Here is a 19,296-nt window from a genome sequence, read left to right as displayed (position 1 = left end):
TTTGGGTTGCATTACATATCAAAATACCTTCAGTGAAAATGTATCACAACAAAGCTTAATCATGTAAAAATATACAGTAGAGACAACAGTATGTTATGATGGTATTGCTCATGCTCCATATCTTACATGTCAAATATGTAGCTTAAGGCACATCTACCAAGGAATCGTTCTTCCAAGGAGTGGTGGACTCACATAGAAGAGAGAAGGAAAATACAATTCAAAATAAATTAGTTGCACATTGCCTAAGGTTTTGAAAGGTGCCGGGGATACATGAAGCAAAAAAAATGCGAAGTGTGCATGACATCGTGGTCTGTCTAGCCGTTCGCCCTAGCGGCAGGTGATTCTGTTCCAAAGGTGTGTACCCAGCTATGTGTCTCCAGTAATGTGTATCACCATACAGTTATAGGACCAGTGTGACGGAATCCACTAGTATAGTCAGTGGGAAGAGCCCAAAGGGGGATTTGTACAATTCAATATTCAAAACGCTGAAGCTATCTACAACTACTGCAACAATAAAATAATAGTTAACAAGAACATAAAATATAAGAAATCGGATAGAAAGAAAAAAGAGGCTGGTTGACAATGTTGTGCTACCGCTAATATAAAGTGTCTGATGCGTGGTGTGGCTCATCTGGGAGACAGGGGGGATATGCAGGTGAAGAGGTCCAGAGGGGTTGAAGGGGGGGTCAGCGGGGAGGTGTAGGGGGTCGTTAATGGCCTCAGCAGCAGCAGCAGAATTACAGCATGTTAGGAACTGAGCTAGTGGGATTCAGTAGGTGGGTATGCCAACGCTGCACCGCAAAAAAAAAACTGTTTCCCAAGTGGCAGCTAGACACAAAGCAATCGCACTGGGCCACCCCTTGTGCTAGTATCTCGTTCAAAGACTGGGTCAAAGTGAGTGCGTCTACGTGATTCCACATTGAAGGTACGCCCGGTGAAAGGCAGCCAAGGTGTCATCCCAGGACTGTGCTATAGGATACGCTCGTAGACCCGCCGTTTCTTCCCTATGCAGTGTTATGCTTTCCGCTCTCGCCAAATTGTCAAAAGAGCTACGCCAATGTGCCGCCTGTGGGGGCTCGCTGTTTTTCCAGCGTTTAGTGATTAGCTGTTTTGCCGTGATTAAACCAAGGTCCCAGAATCTAGTGGGGACTCTCGTCTGCTTCGTCTGTTTGTAGAGGCCTAGGAGGCATGTTTCCCATGTATGTTGAAATTCCCCACCCACACTTCCAGCTAAGGAGGCTGTCACCGCGCGCCAATAGGCGTGCAGCGAGGGGCAGGACCAAAGCATGTGCAAAAGATCTGCAGCAACAAGTGCACATCTTGGGCACGCAGACGTTGTGAGCCTGAAGTAGCGATTGATCTTGTCTGGAGACAAATATGCTCGGTGTATGATGTAGAACTGAATAAGTTTAAAGCGGGAGTTGCGTGGTATGTTCGTCGTGCCAGCCAATACCACTGCCCATTCCTTGTCTGTCCACTCCCGTCCCCTGTCTGCCGCCCATCTGTCCCGCAGGCGCTGGGAAGAAAATTGTGTGTGAGTGTGGAAGGCCTTTGCGAGCCAGTGCATCACGTGGGACCCGTTCCCCATGACGTGCAAATATTGTATTAGCAAATGGGGTGGTAGTTCTTCAGAAAGGTCGCCCCAGGCCCATGTCAGCGTGTGTATGAGTGTGGCATGCAGCAGAAACTGTCCTACTGGTAGACCTGTGTCAGTGGCTAGCGTCCCAAAAGGGACCAACACCCCCTCGCATATAAGTCCCCTACAGTATCCACCCCAGCTCGAGTCAAACTGCCTAGCATCATCTCTGTGACCACACCACTCTCCCTGGGCGTCCCCAGCAGGGGTAGGATCAGAGCATACGGCCTCATGGAGCTAGTGAGTTTCAGGCTTCTCATGTAGCACCTACGTGCTACTGCTAAATGCAACTGTGTTGAACAACTGGTTTTGGCCAAAGGGTGGAACAGTGCGTGGATCCGTGTGAGCGTCATGACAGTGGTGTCCATGGCGGTATCTCCCAGGTTGTTGCCACTCAGTCAGCCGGCTACCCACTGCAGCTGTGCCACTAAATAATAATGTTCCTGGTTGGGAACCGCCAGGCCCCCTGCATCCGTGGAGGCATATAGCGTCCTCAAAGCCACTTGAGGCCACCCCGCATTCCAGATAAGATTCTGAACGGCGGTTTCTAGTTCTCGAAATATGCGCATGGGGACATATACCTGGAGGTTAGCATAGTAATACAATAATCTGGGCAGCGCAATCATCTTCGTCAAAGTGACTCGGCTAGGCACATTCAGGGGGAGAGTCCTCCAGAAAGCCATCTGCGCCTGCAGGGAGGAAATCGCCCGTACTAGATTGCCCTCCAACACATCCGTAAGGCTCCTATAGACATACACTCCAAGGTAACGGAACATGGTGGGGTACCAGTTGAGCCTTTCTCTGTGGATGGTAATTGCACATTCCGGTGTGGCAGCATCAAAGGAATACACGCCAGATTTGGCCCAATTGACTTTGAGCCCCGACATTGTTGCGAAGGTACGGAAGATGGTAGTGAGAGCTAACGGAAAGCAAGTCAAGTCTCTGACATAAAGCAATAGATCATCAGCATACAACGATACCACGTGTAAGCCATCTGCTAGGGGGATACCCCATTCCACGCCAGAGATTCTCAACTGCGCTGCCAGGGGCTCCATCAATAATGAAAGGTTTAAAGGGGACAGGAGGCATCCCTGCCGGGTCCCTCTGCGCACGCGAATAGTGTCCGACAGCAGCTTGCCCGTACGAACCCGCACTGTGGGCCTCTGATATAACAGCTCCACCATTTGGATATAGGCATCACCTAGGTCGTATTTCTGCAACGCCGCCATTAGGTAAGGCCATTCTACAGAATCAAAAGCCTTTTCAAGATCGAGCACCAAGCATCCAGAGTGGGGCCACTGAGTTGTGGCAAAGCTCTGCACCCTGAACAAGCGCCGGATGTTGTGTGAGGTGCCACGAGCCGGCACAAAACCATTCTGGTCGGTGTGGACAAGGCTAGGCAGCAAGGGAGCCAAACTTTGGGCCAGTGTGGAAGCCAAAATTTTGTAATCCGTGTTGAGGAGGGCCAATGGGCGGTACAATCCTAATTGGGCACCGTCCCTGCCAGGCTTTGGAAGGGAGATCGGGTTGGCCTCGTTCAGCGTGGGTGGGAGGGCAGAGTCGACGAAGGCCGCCTCGTACACTCGCAATAGTTCCAGAATCAAGATAATAGAATAAGCTTTATAAAATTCGGTGGGTAGCCCGTCGGGACCCGGGGATTTACCATTAGAGAGGAAAAAAATGCTGTGCGCAATTCTTCAGGTGTCAGCAGTGCGCCTAGTTCGTCACGCTGTGCGTCATCTAACCCAGACAAGGGTATAGCAGTGAGATATTCCGTTACGTCGGTGGAAGAAGCTTGCAGTCGGGACCGATAAAGGTCCGTATAATGGTCCGCAAAGGCGTCGTGAATGGCTCTCTGCGTGTATACAGTGTTACCAGGTTTAGTGCATATTGATGTCACTGGTGTGGTTTGGGCGTCTTGCTTGATCAACCATGCCAGCAGTTTACCTGGTTTATCCCTGAGATGATGGGTGCGTGCTAAATGAGCTGTATAGTTCAAGTGTCGTAACCTGTCTAGTAATCGTGCGTGAGTCTCTCTAGCTTCTAATAGCGACTCCCCGTCACCCTCCACTGCCTCCCGCACCTTTTGCAGCAAATCAGACTCGATGCGAGTCAGGTCTCCATCTATCTGTTTCTGCATACCTGCTTGAGTGCCTAGGCAGTGGCCCCTAATGACAACCTTGAAAGCGTCCCATTCAAGCTGTGGGGTGGATGTAGTGTGATTGTTTTCTTCAAAATATTGTACAATACGCACCGATAGCGTGTCACGGAACGGGGCATCTAATAACAGATCAGGTTGGAGCCTCCAGGTGGGGATCGGCGGATGCGACGCTCCCATACCAGCTCTAGGATGTGCGGGTTATGGTCGGAGTGAGTGCAACCCATATAGTAAGTGTCAATGACATGAGGGAGCAAGTCACTCTTTAACATGTATCTGTCCAGCTGAACATGCAGTGTGTGTGCACCCGAGTAGTAAGAGTATGTCTTAATGTGTGGGTTGCGACTCCACCAAGCATCATGTAGATCCCATTGCAACGCCCAATTCCTCAGCGCCCTCATGGCCCATGCACCGATGCATTAGCAAGGGGCGGGAAGGAGCGATCGAGGGCAACGTCCAGGACACAGTTATAGTCGCCTCCCAGCACCAAAGGAACACCGTGCCAAGGTGCCAGCACCGCGGACAACCATGCAAAGGAGTCCCCCTGCTCAGTGTTAGGGGCATACAGGGATGCGAGGACAATCAATTGGCCGTCTAGTTTACCTTGGATGACTACGTATCTGCCCTCTGTGTCTACCCTACAGTGGGAAAGTGCAAATGGCGTCCCGGGCGGTACCCAAATTAACGCCCCTTTTAACGCCCCTCGGGCATAGGCCGAATATCCAGTAGCATACAACTGCCCCCGCCACCTACGATGTAGTTTCTGCATTTCCGGGCGAGTCAAATGAGTTTCCTGCAAGAGGGCTATGTGGATATGATGCCGCTTAAGGTAAGAGTAAATGAGGTATCGGCGTGATGGCGTATGCATGCCGCGCATGTTTCATGTGCATATTTTAACCGTCTACATGGTGTATCCAGGCACTCCCCTCGTCCCCACCCCCATCCGCCCACCACAGATAACCAATGCAATGCCCCTCCGAGCCAAACACCTAGAATCACAATGAAGAGATTAGCACGTATTCTCTGGGTTTGCATGAGATTAGAGAAATTGAAAAACAAAACAACCAGCACTTGGAACATAAAAAACAATTGAACAATGCCAAAAGGTCGACAGCAGAACATGTTGTCGTCCAAACACTCTAATGAGGTAGTAAACTCTTAAGTTCAGGGGGGTTGCTGAGCACTCGGCTTGACTATCACTGGTGCGTCTGTAAAGTAAGCAGAGGAGGCATCCCTCTACACAGGCTTTTCGTGGTAGTCGGCGTAGTTGAAATAGTTTTACCTCTGATCAGGGGTTCCAAGGCCCCTTGTGTGCAGTATTCTGCGGCCAGGTGTCGCCAGGAGGGAGGTCATGCTGCGCCCCATCGCTCCTGAAGTCGGTGCCGTCACCAGCACCAGCCCCGCCCAACCATTGAACAGATCATGGGGCGCTAGAGGGCGCGCTTGCGGAATGGCTGCCTAGACCTGCAGCTCCCGCTCCTTGGTCACTTATCCTGCCGTGATCCTTCGCCACGGGGTGCCGCGGTGCCCCCAGGAGACCGGGTTCCGCGACCGGAGGGTGCTGTCTGCGATCTTGCCAAGTCTGGAGTGACTGCGATCCCCGGAGCCGTAGCTACGGGCTTCTGAAACCTGCCCGGTGCCTGCTCTGGAGCTGCCTGTGGCGGACGCTCGGCTGCCACAACTACGCGACCCCGGTGCCTGCCACGAGGCTCCCGGGCCGCAACGGACCCTCGCCTGCCCGATCCTGCGGAGGCGGCGTGCGGAGAGGACGGTGAAGGTAGGAGGCTGCTGCCTGCTCTCCTTGGGTCTCCCCCCGGCCGTCGCCGAGCTGCCGTGGACGGCGGACTGCTCCTGCTGCGACGCCTGCAAACGCGGCGCTACCTGATCGCCGTGCCTGTCTCCCCTGGCGCCACAGCCCCCGCACCTGCGCGGCGATGCCCGCCTGAATTCCTGGATCGGGTGTAGGGGTTGCCCCATCGAGAGGAGTCCCCCTTACACTATCCCGCATTGCTGGATTATAGACCATTTTGAGCGCTGGATGCGCTGGGGGCTGTACACGTATCACACAGCTGCCGTACTAAGAGGCGCTGGTCTGTGTGCGGCGCTACTCCTGACACTGGTCTGCCTCCCTGGCTTTGACCCTGCAGCCCATCGGGGGGGGGCGCTGCTCTGGCCTCTGCTATCAGATACCTGGCTATCACACGGCGGGTGCCTGCTGCTGCAACCGGGTGCCCAGGACTGGACCAGCAACTACTACCGCTGGGCGGTTGGCGACCATTTAGCGCTACTGGTGGCGCCGGCTGCATTACGGTCTACTACAGTACACTGAGCCTGGGACCCTATTACCTACTCCTGGCTGTCTCCTACCCACAGTGCTCTGTCGCCCTATTTCTTCCTTTTTGGCCTCTCACCTGCCTCCGGTCACAACCATGGGACGGCCTGAGGCTCGCCAGCCTAAGCTGAGCTTCGATAACACGCGCAAGAGCAACACGTCGGCGCAGATGAATCCGGGGCCCAGCGTACCGCCGCCACAGCCTGCCCCACCCATCGCTCCTGCTGCGGACCTTACCAATCTGATACAGGAGATGCGTCAAGGCTTCGCCACCGTCGTAGAGAAGGTGGACGGTGTCACGGCTAGGCTGGACGCCCTGGTCCATAAGGTAGATCGACATGAAGAGCGCCTTACATCTGCGGAACAGAGAATCTCCGACAACACTGATGCCGCCGCGTCCCATACGACGCAACTAGCGAGAATGGACAATCTCCTCCGCATCATAGCGGCAAAGAATGAGGACTTGGAGGCGCGAAGCCGCCGGAATAACATCCGCATTACGAATGTGCCGGAATCCACTGCTACGGGCAGGATGGAGCTCTATGTGGAAAAACTGCTCAAGGGATCGATCGGAGATGATGCTTTCTCATCCCAATTCATTGTGGAGAGGGCCCACCGATCATTGGCGCCTATGCCCCAACCAGGCCTGCCACCGAGACCTATCATTGCTCGTCTCTTGAATTATCGGGACCGCGACACGGCCCTCAGGGCTGCCCGGACACAAGGCTCACTGAGGTTTGAGGGCATTACATTCTCCATTTATCCTGATTTCACCCCGATGGTCCAGGACGAGCGGCGCAAATTCCTCCCAGTGAAGAAAAAACTGCGGGAGGCCCAGATAGACTACGCCCTCTTGTACCCAGCGAAGCTTAGAGTCACCCACCAGGGCAGGCAACGCTTTTTCACCAACCCGCAGAAAGCTGAGGATTTCCTCAAGACGGTCCGAAGAGCGCGCAGAGATGGCCAGGCCCCTGCAGACGAACAAGAGAATGATGACCTGCCTCCTGAGCACCATGCAGACTAACGGATCTTATATACTCTGCCTCACATTTGCATCATACCGGATCACTAGCTGGCACTGACTCACCACTCGAGACTTGGTGAGATGCGTGAGCGGCGATCATCTGGACATTGCACCCCAGTGGTAACGTATACGACCTAGAGAATGCTGAACTGCCTCCAGAACGCCAAGAGGACTGATTGCCTTTAGATACTTCGACCTCAGCCGGCAACGTACTGGTCTGCTGGTCGGTATTGGTTCCCCGTGTGGCAGTTGTGCTGAGCCATGCGAATCGGACTTACTGGACATCGCACCCCTCGTGGTAAAGTATACCAAGGACCACTCTCTCGGCCCTAGCCTCCACCGAGGGTGGTACAGACTGGAGCTACGGGTCGGGTAGTGGCAGTGCGCACCTTTGGATGGTCCCCTATTGGGTATTCCCCGCTGACCTGTTGAATGTTTGGCTGTTTGCCACTCTGAAGTTGGGGGGGGGGGGGAAAGGGGGGGCGGTTTTGGGGGGTTTCATGACTACTGGCATGTTTGGGATGCTGGAGTGGGTGGGGGGGGATTGGACTCCGTGAGGTTACAGTTGCATAAAATGTGTATATTTATACTGATCTGGTGTGAGATTTGGCACTTCGGATGCGGATGTGGATTCGTGCTCTGGCCCGCATGGGCGCCTACTTCTTTATTGTCACTGTGCTCATGACTGCTGTGAACTTGACTGCGCGATTGACATGTCTTTCATGGAATGTTCGGGGGTTAAACGATGCTAGGAAATGCAGGAATGTTATTGCTTACTTGACTAGACATCGTATACAAGTAGCTATGTTGCAAGAGACACACATGCCCGCGCGCAAGAACGCCCCGTTTGGTCTGAAATGGGCAGGGACTCGAGCATTTTCCTCTTATTCGTCCTATGCCAGAGGTGTGGCGATTCTTGTCGCCCGTAGTGTTCCTTTCCACTTCATTGGGGAAGAAGCGGACAGAGAGGGGAGATATGTTTTGTTGTGGGGGAGGGTGGGTCATAACATCTATTTATTTGTCTCAATGTATGCACCGAATGTTGACTCACCTGTCTTTTTTTCCACACTGTGGGGCAAAATTGTTTCCATTGGGGCACGCCATATCATCTGGGGTGGTGATTTTAACTTGGCCCTGGTGCCCTCGCTTGATAGGGCAGATGGTGTTAATTTCTACAAGCCCCGAGCTAGAGAAGTTTTGGAGGGAGTGGTAGAGGAGGGTGGACTGTTCGACGCCTGGCGACAACTACATCCCCATGAGCGGGAGGGCACGCACTTTACGCATCACACCGGGACCTGGGCGCGATTAGATTACTTTTTGGTAACCCGGGGCATCACTAGGGAACTGTTGGAAGTTGACCATCTGCCTAGAACGTACTCAGATCACAGCCCTGTTAGACTACAGTTCCGTACCCCTGGGTGGGACAATCCACGACCGCAATGGAGGCTGAACCCAGACACGCTGCTTGATGAGCTTTTTCGCACGGAACTGGGCGAGGAGATAAGGGACTTCTTCCCCAGAAACAAGGGCACAGTGGAATCCGTGGAACACATATGGGAGGCTTTCAAGGTCACTATAAGAGGCTTCTGCATTTCTAAAAGCCATGGGGTCCTGCGGGATATTCTACGTACCATTACCACATTGGAAAGAGAGCTGCGAACACTAGAGCTCCAAATGGTGGCAGGGGATGACCCACAACTACAGATAGCCTTTAGGGACACACTATCCAAGTATGAAGAGGAGGCTGCCAGGGAGGCGAAATACCGGGGCAAACACTGGGTGGCCCGGAAGTACTGTGAGGGGGATAGACCTGGTAAGGTGCTGGCCTCGCTCACGCGCACGCCACGAGAAAGCAACACCATATTGGAGCTTACTGATGGGGCTGGCACTATCACTAGAGAATCGGATGAAATACTGACTGCATTCACGACACACTACACAACACTATACACTTCCAAGGCAGAGGCGGACGCCCCATATGCTGACTATATGAATGATGTAGCACTGTGCTGGCTCAGTGATGGAGATAGGGAGTTCCTTGCTGCGCCTTTCGAGCTTGAGGAGGTTCGCGAAGCCATTATGTCCCTCCAGAATGGGAAGGCCCCTGGGCTTGACGGCATCCCAGCCGAATTCTACAAAGCATATATCGATATCATGGCACCCGTGCTTAGCGAAGTCTTCACTGAGTCGTTAGCTGATGGGGCATTACCCCGATCTATGCGCGAAGTGGTTATCACCTCCCTCTTGAAACCTGGCAAGGACCCTACTTCCTGTGACTCTTACCGTCCACTCTCCCTTCTTAACTGTGATGTGAAGATTCTTGCTAAGGTTCTCGCCACGAGACTCTCACTGCTCATGACTAGAATTGTTCTGCCCGACCAGTCTGGCTTCGTGGCAGGCAGATCCACTTCCCATAATCTCCGCACCCTTTTTTCTCTACTGCGCTCGGTCCATCCTGATATCCCGGTGGCGGCTGTTTTCCTCGACGCCACCAAGGCATTCGACTCTGTCGAATGGCCCTACCTCTTCTCGGTCCTGGAACGCATGGGGTTCCCTGCACTGTTCTTAGCCTGGGTGCGCCTCCTCTACACGGACCCCACGGCGAGAGTACTAATAAATGGTAAGCTATCATCACCCATCAACCTTACGAGAGGCACCCGCCAGGGGTGCCCGCTCTCACCCCTGTTGTTCGCTATTGCGGTCGAACCACTGGCGTGTCGCTTGCGCCAATTACACCGGGAGGGAGCGTTTCAATGCTTGCAGCGGCAAATCGATGTGTCCCTCTATGCGGACGACATCACGCTATATGTCAAGTTCCCGGAGCTGCACCTTAACCCCCTACTCCGTGAGTTCGTCCTTTTCGGGGGGCTATCAGGAGTTCATATTAACTGGTCCAAATCACAATTTTTTCCCCTTACGGACGCGGTCAGTGATTTCCCACTGGACTACCCGTTGGAGTGGTGCAGAGACGATCTCCGTTATTTGGGGATTCGTGTGGCACGGGACAAAGATGAGACACTTCGCTCCAATTATGGAGTGGCCATAACCAAATTGGCCGCCTCCGTCGATAGGTGGATCACTTTGCCACTCTCAATGGCGGGCAGGGCCTCCCTCATAAAGATGGTGATATTGCCCCGCTTCCTGTATTTTTTCCTAAATATCCCCTACTATCCTGGCGCTTTCTTTTTCAAGACACTCCGCGCCGAACTGCGCAGACTCTTTTGGGGAGGCAAATCTCCTCGACTAAAATGGTCCACGTTGACCCTTCCCTATGAACAAGGCGGCTTCGACGTCCCTGATTTCGAAGCGTACTACCTGTGCGCACAAGCGCATTTTGCCTACCACTGGATGGCTCCTACCCCCTTCCTGCCTCACTTAGCAGTGGAGGATTGGATAGCACACCCACTCCCATTGAACGGTCTGATGCACTGTCCCGAGACTTCGATCTCTACGGCGCATACCTCGATCTCCTGCACGCTAGACGCGTGGCGACGCATTGCCCGGCGGCTCCTCTGCGCGCTGCCCTATTCCCCTAAACTGCCTCTAACCTATCACCCACAACTTGCCTTACTTTCGGAACTGGGGTTTCGACGACTCTGTACTAAACTCCATATTACTTATTGGGGTGATTTGTTCCACAACGGCTTTTTCAAAACAGCGGACCTTTTTTTCCGCACGCAAGCCCACACGCCCCTTGAACTCTTTTATTATATTCGTCTGCGCGCGGGGATGCGGGTCATCCTTCCAGATTACCCTGCTGAACCTGCGACCTTACCGCCATTACACCACCTCTTGGAATCACAGAATGGGGCCCATTTGGTCTCAGGGCTCTACCGCCAATATCGCGGGGCTGTTCCCCTGCCGGTCTCTGCTGCCCGCCTACACTGGACTGCGGAACTTGACGCCGAAGTCTCGGACGACCAATGGAAATACTGCTGTACATTAACTTCCCGCATTTCTGCCAGTTGCAGGTTGAAAATAATACATTATAAATACCTGCAGAGGGTTTACTACACACCGGTCCGGAAATACAGATTCGGGCTGGCGGATAACGACCGCTGTGAACGATGTCGTGCAGAGCATGCTGACTTTCTCCACTTGGCATGGTCCTGCCCCCGGGTTGCTGACTACTGGCGCCAGGTCATTGAGGCTGTTGCGCAGATGGTGGATGAGGAGATTCCTGGGGACCCTCTGGTGGCCATCCTTGGTTACACAAAGAATATATCTACGGGATGCAGAAAATTTGCCGACATAGCATTTCTCCTGGCTAAGCGACGTGTCGCTTGCCGCTGGGGCAGAGGCAGAGCGCCTAAATTCAAGGATTGGCTAACTGACCTAACATATTGCCAGGATCAGCACTCCACCTTTTCTGAGTTATTGCCTCCCACAAGTAGGCCAAGGAACATTTGGGACCCGCTGGTGCACTACCTGCTTAAACGTTCGGATGATGATACCTTGTCGGGCACTGAACCCACCATATCCCAATCGCAATAACGCCTTTGTCTACCTGTTTGACGTCTGGCTAAGGACGTAGCATGTTGCTCTCCCCCACTTGAGGGACCCCTGTGCCCCCAGCTATATACTCGTAGAGTATGCGACCTTAGTCTCTGGGGCGCTGCCCCCCCTCGCCCCCCCCCTCCTGTACCTATGCTCCCCCCCCGTACGCGTTGTCGAGTGCCCCCTCTCCATCCGGAGAGTACTTTCCTGCATGCCACTGGAAGCTCTGCGCTGTTGCCCCACGAACTACCGCTAATCTAGTTATTTGAGCCTGTGACATGTAACACCCTGCACACTGGCACCTAGCGCGACCACCACGCTACACCGCTACCATATAAGACTGTTGCACGACACCACACCATCGTTCACACGTAACCTCGTTGAGGCGTTGGGGTTTTTTTTTTTTTTTTTTCTTTTGTTTCTTGGTTCTTGTTGTAATTGTTACAAAAGCTAAGAGGGGGTTCCCTCCTCGCTCACACAAAAGCCTGTTCGACTGCATCACATCCTTCCTGGCCCTGCTCCACCGGACGTCGGACGGTGCTGTTATGGACTTTAATTCTGTGATGTGCCGCCGGGCCCCCGGGATGCCGGCCTCTAGGCTGTGTAATGTTGCTCAAATATTGCTGCCGGCCTCCGGGTTGTAGGCGCCTCAAGCTGTGTATCCTACTATACTCTTGTCAATAAAGCAGATTTGAACACAAAAAAAAAAAAAAAAAAAAAAAAAAAAACCATTGAACAGATCTTGAACTTTCCAATCGCCTCAGCAACCGGGACAGTACTCACTGTGCAGCCCAGGTCGAAGATAAGGCTCAGTCTGGGGCCAAATTTCGGCTATCTGCGCCCACCAAACGCCCAGCAGAGAACGGGTCCAGCAAGGCATTAGAGGTGCCCAGAGACAAGCAAGGCTCTCCAGACGGTCAGTCTCACCATCAGTGGAACAGATCAGCAGTTTGCGGGGTGACATCCGGCAGTTCCGTTGACATTTGTGAGTCCAGCAAACCGTATATGTTTTCATCGTCACTGGGCAGCTCGCGTGGACTGGCTTCCAGGGCAGCGTCCGTGTTCAGGGAGCCACTAAGTTCCGCCACCATCCAATGCTCACTTTGAATGAGTTCAGCTGGAGGGCCAACCTCTGCTACCACGCGTGACTGCCGCATCGGCGATGACCGACGTCTGCGGCGGCGTCGGGGTCCTCGGAAGCGTGGCATAGGCGACTCCGCCGATGCCGCCCGGAGGTCCACGGCCATTCCGGCTTCCAGCCATGTCTCAACCTCCTCAGGAGTGTTAAAGAAGTGTGTTTTGTCCTGGGCCACCGCTCGCAGGCGCGCCGGGAAGAGGAGGAAATATTTCAAATTTAGCTGACGGAGCCGCCGTTTGACCGCTAGGAATGAGTGCCTCTGGCGCTGCACCTGAATCGTGTAAACAGGGAAGAACATGGTCTTGGCATTTTCAAACTGGATCTCCTGTAGCTTCCTGGTTTCTTGCAAGATGGCGTCGCGGTTGCGGTAATTCAGGATATGTATGAGCATCGGTCGGGGGCTGGATCCTGCCGGGGGCGGTCGAGGCGGCACCCGGTGCGCTCGCTCCACCACAAAGTGCTGCGAGAGGGTGTCTTCTGGTAAAGGAACTTGGGGCCCCCAAATTTAGCTCAAAAGTAACTCGGTTGCGAGGTCCACCTCAGCGCTGATGAGCTTTACAAAAAGACTGGGGGCACGACCGATGGAGGCCCTGTTGAGAGTTTATAACTCAAAATGCTTGGCCATCGCTATGTATGGTCCTTCACTGTGGGGTTATGTCGCACAGGACAAGATCCAAGTAGTAGAAAACAGGTTTCTTAGACATATGCTTTCAGTTCCCCAATCCACTCCCACTTTTTCTATTCACTCTGAGGTTGGCTTGGGTTATGTCACGGATAAATTGAAGATGGCCCCACTGTTGTGTTGGGTGAAAACTTGGTTAAACCAGGAAATCACACTTAACCATTTGATCCTTAATGACATCATAGCTATGGATAATGCCCAAAGAATGCCCTGGCTTGAGTACGTTAGAGCGACGTTCTCTCGTCTAGGGCGTCCTGAGATTTTTACATCTCCAACCCACATTACGAAGGCGGATGTATTGTGGATTAAGCACCATTTCTTAGATAGGGCAAAACTGGACCGTGAGGAGAGGGAACTTACAAAACCCTGGGTTAGAGCGCATTTTATGCTTCTTTCTTCCCCCTCGTTGGAACCTTATTTTAGAATTGTTTCTAAACCTTATCATAGACTCATTGATAAGATTCAGATTTAACCTGATCCACTACTCCCAAGGCTTCTACCCAACCTGGGGTAAACCTGAATGTAGCAGGCCGTGCAATTGCGATAATTTCTCTCACCAAGACACACTGCATTTTATTATGTTTTGCGGGTTTTACTCTGATAGTAGGAAAAAATATCTGCTTCCAATCCTGAAAGATGCCGGCTTCTCACAAGTTAGACCTGCTTTGATATATCTACAGTTGTTAAGCAGTACCCGCATTATGTTTAGTGTGGCCAGTTTTTTGGTAGCAGCTGTGCGGTGTAGATCAAAGATTCTCCCTAGCTCTTGTAATCCTGACTGATTTTATATTGAATGTTTTTATGAAATGTGTTTTTAAATACTGTTGGTGTATATTATGATTGCTTGATTGTATAATTTATTGTATGAAATTTGTGCCTTTTATGATTTTAATTAATCGATTAAAGTGCTTTTGACTGACTGACTAGACACCCAGGGGAATCTAGGATGGGGCGACTTGACTGCCTCCCACAAGGTTCTGTTACCCAGAATCCCTTTCAAACCTAAAAAATTGTCCAAAAAAACAAATGTTCCCGATATTTCTGTGGTGGAAAGTTCTGGAATCTGCGTGGATCCACAAATTTTCACCCACCCCGCGGTACAGTAACTCATCCGTCAATCGCAGAGGAATCCAGGTGCTGACCTGCAAAACGCAATGTGGTCACACCTCAATTTCGCAGTGAAAAACGACCCTTTTTTGGCAAAGTGTCTAGCTGTAGTTTTTTAACCCTAGCTCTGCCGGCACCTAGGGAAACCTAGCAAACCTATGCATTTTTTTAAACTAGACACCCAGGGAAATTCAGGATGGGGTGACTTGACTGCCTCCCACCAGGTTTTGTTAACCAGAATCCCTTGCAAACCTAAACAATTGTCAAAAAAACACATTTTCCCACATTTCTGTGGTGGAAAGTTCTGAAATCTGTGTGGATCCACAAATTTCAACCCACCACGCTTTTCCCAAAGTCTTCTGAGAAAAATGGCTACTCACTTGTGTGGGTCAGCATAGTGCCCCATGACAGGAAACGGCACAAAACACAATGTGCTCACACCTCAATTTCGCAGTGAAAAATTACCCTTTTTTGGCAAAGTGCCTAGCTGTAGTTTTTTAACCCTAGCTCTGCCGGCACCTAGGAAATCCTAGCAAACATATACATTTTGAAAAAGTAGACACCCAGGGAAATCTAGGATGGGGTGACTTGACTGCCTCCCACCAGGTTCTGTTACCCAAAATCCCTTGCAAACGTAAAGAATTGTGCCAAAAAAACAAATGTTCCCCATATTTCTGTGGTGGAAAGTTCTGGAATCTGCGTGGATCCACAAATTTCCACCCACCCAGCATGCCCCAAAGTCTTCTGAGAAAAATGTTACCTCACCTGTGTGGATCGGCCTAGTGCCCGCGACAGGAAATGGCGCAAAACCCAATGTAGTCGCACCTCAATTTCGCAGTGAAAAATTACCATTCTTTGGCAAAGTGCCTAGCTGCAGTTTTTGAACCCTAGCTCTGCCGACACCTAGGTAAACCTAGCAAACCTATACATTTTTGCAAACTAGACACCCAGGGGAATCCAGGATGGGGTGACTTGACTGCCTCCCATCAGGTTCTGTTACCCAGAATCCCTTGCAAACCTAAATTTTTTCCAAAAAAACACATTTTCCTGACATTTCTGTGGTGGAAAGTTCTGGAATCTGCGTGGATCCACAAATTTTCACCCACCCCATGTTTCCCAAAGTCTTCTGGGAAAAGTGGTACCTTACTTGTGTGGGTCGGCCTAGTGCCCGCGACAGGAAACGGCGCAAAACGTAATGTGGTTATACAAGAAAGTGGTTCTTTTGGGTAAAACAAAATTACTTTTGGTACTGCTATGAAATGCAATCTAATGCTCTTATATACACATCATTTTTCAAAATAAATGCTCAACAAATAAATCATAAGATCGTATGATTGGCTGTACTGTATCGCTTTATCAGAAATGAGTCATTCAATGATATTATACAATACATGGGTAGACTGTCAGCATAAGTGGCAAAGGGCAGTTTAGTGACAATTGTGTTTTAGTGATCAAAGGGGGAAAGATATATACAGTGTAGACAATATCATATATACAGATATGTACAAGGGTCTCAGTGGCCAGCTACCAATTTTAACCAAGGTTTCCTATTCTTCTTGTTGGAATCCTGGCTGTGCTGGACCCCCAAAAAAAAAAAAGAAAGAAAAGCGTTGACGTTTCGACCCTATGGTGCTCCAATCGGTAGTCACGGTGGGTCTTTTTCAAGACAGGAGTGGGAGTGACAGTTCTGGAATCATGGCCGGAGCTTCTCAGCCTGATCATGTACTGGCACAATGGCTTGTGTACCCGAAATCAAAGTTGAAAACTGTCCAAGACATTGGTACAGTAACTCATCCGTCAATCGCAGAGAAATCCAGGTGCTGACCTGCAAAACGCAATGTGGTCACACCTCAATTTCGCAGTGAAAAACGACCCTTTTTTGGCAAAGTGTCTAGCTGTAGTTTTTGAACCCTAGCTCTGCCGGCACCTAGGGAAACCTAGCAAACCTATACATTTTTTAAAACTAGACACCCAGGGAAATCCAGGATGGGGTGACTTGACTGCCTCCCACCAGGTTCTGTTAACCAGAATCCCTTGCAAACCTAAATACATTTTCCAAAAAAATCTAATTTTCCCACATTTCTGTGGTGGAAAGTTCTGAAATCTGTGTGGATCCACAAATTTCCACCCACCACGCGTTCCCCAAAATCTTCCAAGAAAAATGGTACCTCACTTGTGTGGGTCGGCGTACTGCCCTGCGACAGGAAACGGCGCAAAACGCAATGTGGTCACACCTCAATTTCGCAGTGAAAAATTAGCCTTTTTGGCAAAGTGCCTAGCTGTGGTTTTTTAACCCTAGCTCTGCTGGCACCTACGGAAACCTAGCAAACCTATACATTTTCAAAAACTAGACACCCAGGAAAATCCAGGATGGGGTGACTTGACTGCCTCCCACCAGGTTCTGTTATCCAGATTCCCTTGCAAACCTAAAAAAGTGTAAAAAAAAACAAATGTTCCCCATATTTCTGTGGTGGAAAGTTCTGGAATCTGCGTGGATCCACAAATTTCCACCCACCCAGCATGCCCCAAAGTCTTCTGAGAAAAATGTTACCTCACTTGTGTAGGTCGGACTAGTGCCCGCAACAGGAAATGGTGCAAAACCCAATGTGGTCACACCTCAATTTCGCAGTGAAAAATTACCATTATTTGGCAAAGTGCCTAGCTGTAGTTTTGAACCCTAGCTCTGCCAGTACCTAGGGAAACCTAGCAACCCTATACATTTTTAAAAACAGGACACCCAATTTTACAAATAAAAACAGGACACCCAGGGAAATGCACGATGGGGTGACTTGACTGCATCCCACCACATTCTGTTAGCCAAAATCCCTTACAAACCTAAAAAACTGTCCAAAAAAACCATTTACCCCACATTTCTGTGGTGGAAAGTACTGGAATCTACGTGGGTCCACAAATTTCCACCAAGCCCACGTTCCCCAAAGTCTTCCGAGAAAAATGGTACCTCACTTGTGTGGGTCAGGCTAGTGCCCGCAACAGGAAACGGCGCAAAACGCAACGTGGTCATACCTCAATTTCTCAGTGAAAAATTACCCTTTTTTGGCAAAGTGCCTAGCTGCAGTTTTTGAACCCTAGCTCTGCCGGCACCTAGGTAAACCTAGCAAACCTATACATTTTTGCAAACTAGACACCCAGGGGAATCCAGGATGGGGTGACTTGACTGCCTCCCATCAGGTTCTGTTACCCAGAATCCCTTGCAAACCTATAAACTTGTCAAAAAAACACTTTTTTCCCACATTTCTGTGGTGGAAAGATGTAGAATCTGCGTGGATCCACAAATTTCCACCCACCCCACCCCGCGATCCCCGAAGTCTTTTGAGAAAAATGGTTCCTCAGTTGTGTGGGTCGGCCTAGTGCTCGTGACAGGAAATGGCGCAAAACGCAATGTGGTCATACCTCAATTTCGCAGTGAAAAATGACCCTTTTTTGGCAAAGTGCCTAGCTGTAGTTTTTGAACCCTAGCTCTACCGGCACCTAGGGAATCCTAGCAAACCTATACATTGTCAAAAACTAAACACCCAGGGAAATCTAGGATGGAGTGACTTGACTGCCTCCCACCATGTTCCGTTACCCAGAATCCCTTGCAAACCTAAAAAATTGTCCAAAAAAACACATTTTACCCATATTCTGTTGTGGAAAGTTCTGGAATCTGCGTGGATTCACAAATTTACACACACCCCGGTTTACCCACAGTCTTACAAGAAAAAGGGTACATCACTTGTGTGGGTCAGCCTAGTGCTCTCGACAGGAAACTGCGCACAACGCAACGTGGTCACATCTCAATTTCGCAGAGAAAAATAACCCTTTTTTTGGCAAAGTGTCTAGCTGTAGGTTTTTAACCCTAGCTCTGCCGGCACCTAGGGAAACCTAGCAAACCTATACATTGTTGAAAACGAAACACCCAGGGATATCCACGATGGGGTGATTTGACTGCCTCCCACCAGGTTCTGTTACCCAGAATCCCTTGCAAACCTAAAAAATTGTCCAAAAAAAACACATTTTCCCCATATTCTGTTGTGGAAAGTTCTGGAATCTGCGTGGATTCACAAATTTACACACACCCCGCGTTTCCCAAAGTCTTCTGAAAAAAATTGTACCTCACTTGTGTGGGTGGGCCTGATGCCCGCAACAGGAAACGGCGCAAAATGCAACGTGGTCACACCTCAATTTCGCAGTGAAAAATGACCCTTTTTTGGCAAAGTGCCTAGCTGTAGTGTTTTTAATCCTAGATCTGCCGGCACCTAGGGAAACCTAGCAAACCTATATATTTTTGCAAAGTAGACACCCAGGGGAATCTAGGATGGGGTCACTTAACTGCCTCCCACCAGGTTCCATTACCCAGAATCCCTTGCAAACCTAAATATTTGTCAAAAAAAAATACTTTTTCCCCACTTTTCTGTGGTGGAAAGTTCTGGAATCTGCGTGGATCCACGAATTTCCACCCACCCGCGTCTCCCGAAAGTCTTCTGAGAAAATGGTACCTAACTTGTGTGGGTGGGCCTAGTGCCTGTGACAGAAAACGGCGCAAAACGCAACGTGGTCACACCTCAATTTTGCAATGAAAATTACCCTTTTTTGGCAAAGTGCCTAGCTGTAGTTTTTGAACCCTTGCTCTGCCAGCACCTAGGGAAAGCTAGTAAACCTATACATTGTCAAATAATAGACACCCAGAGGAATCTAGGATGGGGTGACTTGCCTGCCTCCCAC

General features: G+C 50.6%; 1 protein-coding gene across 8 annotated transcripts in view; it reads left to right on the top strand.

Moving 5' to 3' along the window:
• Window positions 1-19,296, top strand: part of LOC144768773 (uncharacterized) — a 9,320,023-nt gene that overhangs the window by 3,811,219 nt on the left and 5,489,508 nt on the right. The window lies entirely within an intron of this gene.

Source organism: Lissotriton helveticus, chromosome 7 (assembly GCF_964261635.1).
Source record: "Lissotriton helveticus chromosome 7, aLisHel1.1, whole genome shotgun sequence".
Taxonomy (NCBI): Eukaryota; Metazoa; Chordata; class Amphibia; order Caudata; family Salamandridae; genus Lissotriton; species Lissotriton helveticus.
Note: the sequence above shows the minus strand (reverse complement) of the source record. Positions and strands in the feature narration are given on the sequence as shown.